The sequence below is a fragment of the Gopherus flavomarginatus genome, chromosome 11 (assembly GCF_025201925.1).
Source record: "Gopherus flavomarginatus isolate rGopFla2 chromosome 11, rGopFla2.mat.asm, whole genome shotgun sequence".
NCBI lineage: Eukaryota > Metazoa > Chordata > Testudines > Testudinidae > Gopherus > Gopherus flavomarginatus.
In genome coordinates, this window is record NC_066627.1 from 10,436,607 (window position 1) to 10,438,795 (window position 2,189).

Sequence of the window (2,189 nt, forward strand, 5' to 3'; positions counted from 1 at the left end):
ATACGGATGTATGTTAACCCTACCTAAAATTCTTTTTTAAAAAGATGGGCCTGAAGTAGAAATGAGCTCCGTTTCACATGTGTGGGTCCCCGCCACTCCCTGGGGGTGTGCTAGGGTGACCAGATGTCCCGATTTTATAGGGACAGTCCCGATTTGGGGAGTCTTTTGCTTATATAGGATCCTATTACCCCCCACCCTGTTCCAATTTTTCACACTTGCTGTCTGGTCACCCTAAGGTGTGCACATGTGTGGGTCACAGCTGTTCACTGCCCCTCTCATTGCAGCGTGTGTGCAGGGTTACTGCCCTGGGAACTGCAGGGCACCAGTGGACATGGGGCTGGCTGGAGGCAGGGCAGGGGCTGACTGGAGGTCGGGGCTGGCTGCAAGCAGGGCAAGGCGTGCGGGGCTGGCTGCAGACAGGACAGGGGGTGCAGGACTGGCTGCAAATGTGCTGGCTGCAGGCAGGGCAGGGTGTGTGGGACTGGCTGCTGACAGGGGCTGGCAGGGGGATGTGGGGTGGAGTGGGCTGGTTGGCTTCAGGCATGGCCTCAGGGGAGTGCGCAGGGGTTGGCAGGCCTGGAGACAGAGGAGTGTGGGATTGGCTGGCTTAAGGCAGGGGAGTGTGGCAAGGGTTGACTGGAGACAGGGCACGGGGTGCGGGGCTGGTGCAGGCAGGGCAGGGGGTGCAGCAGGGGCTGGCTGTGGGCAGGGGTGCGGGTACAGGGGGTACAGCCTACCCTGTACGGTAAGTGCCCCCTCCTCCACCAAGGTAGCAGCAGCAGCCCAGGGCTCGGGGGCTATTTAAAGGGCCTGGGGCTCCCCTGTTTCCACCGCCCCAGCCCTTTGAATAGCCGCGGGAGCCCTGGGGAAGTGGTGGGGCTCCGGGGGCTGTTTAAAGGGCTGGGGTGGTAGAAGCAAGGGGAGCCCCAGACTTTTTAAATAGCCCCCAAGTCTCCAGCAGTGGGGCTCTGGTGGCAATTTAAACAGCCTGAGGCTCCAGTCCCTGCTGGGAGCCCCAGGCCCTTTAAATTGCCCCCTGGGGAAGCTGGGCCACCCTAGTACAGTGCACCAGCAGGGCTTGGGTGTGGGGCCCGATTCAGGGGAATTGGTTGAATTGGCCTAAAGCCGGCCCTGCCCGCAGGAAAGCAAGGAAGTAGCACAGGCTTATCACTGTCCCTGGGTGGGCTTGAACCACCATCCTTTCAGTTAAGAGCCAAACGTGCTGACCCATTGCACCACAGAGACACAGACAGGCCAGGCTGTATGGAGCACAACAGTCAGGAATCAGCTCAGGGTCCGGTCTAGCACATGCATACAGTGGTTAGACAAGCAACAGCAAGGAACTGGACTGGTGCGGAGTGAAAGATCTGTGGGAAGGAACCGAAAATAGTACTGGGGCTGCAGTACAGGGCTTGCATACACTTTCTTTGGCCTGTTTTGCTGGAAGAGTTAGCAGGGCAAGCTTGTTAGTCACAGGTAAGGGGGTGAGTTTATGCAAATTCTGGACTCTGGGACCACAGCTGGGGTGGCACATGCACCCTCTCTGCAACCAACCTTTGTTATTTCACTCCATAACAGCACACACAAAGCAACCTTTTACCTTTCAGCACCAAAATATACTGTAGAAGAAATCTAATAGCATAACTTTAAGATGAGAAACTTCAGTACTAACAACAATTCTAAAGATATTCAAAAATATCTCTGTCTTTAGACACCAGACACAAAATCAATCAGACCAAGAACAAACATCTATTCCTATTTCCCACACACTTGGGTAGGGGGTGGGGTTTGGAACCCATACCCCTTAATGATGAGTCCTTTCCAGGCGAGGGGCAAGCTCTCAGGCCTCAAATACCAGGTACAGTTACTCTCTCCTTGATCCAGACTAAACAGGAAAATACACTTGATTACTCCTGCCCCAATAACAAAGAGATGGGGGATCCCACAGCAGCTGAAATGACCATTTGGACAAGCACTCCCCTCATGCAATCTGGGGTGGGTGTAACCATGCAAATGACATCAGCCCCAAAAGGCCTTTACAACAGATCACCAACAGATGGCAGGGTAGAGTTCATACCGACCCTGCTTAAACTAGATTGTGGCAAAGATTAAAAAACACTGAATGTTAAAACTCACCAAACGCAGGTGAATCCATTCTCATTGTCGTACCCGCTTCTTAAACTCCACAC

At 54.1% G+C, this 2,189-nt stretch overlaps 1 non-coding gene across 1 annotated transcript; it reads right to left on the bottom strand.

The window, feature by feature from the left end:
- Positions 1-1,171: 1,171 nt before the first annotated feature.
- On the bottom strand, positions 1,172-1,245 carry TRNAK-CUU (transfer RNA lysine (anticodon CUU)). The gene has a single exon. It is a non-coding gene; the product is annotated as a tRNA-Lys (tRNA).
- Between the last annotated feature and the right edge of the window lie 944 nt (positions 1,246-2,189).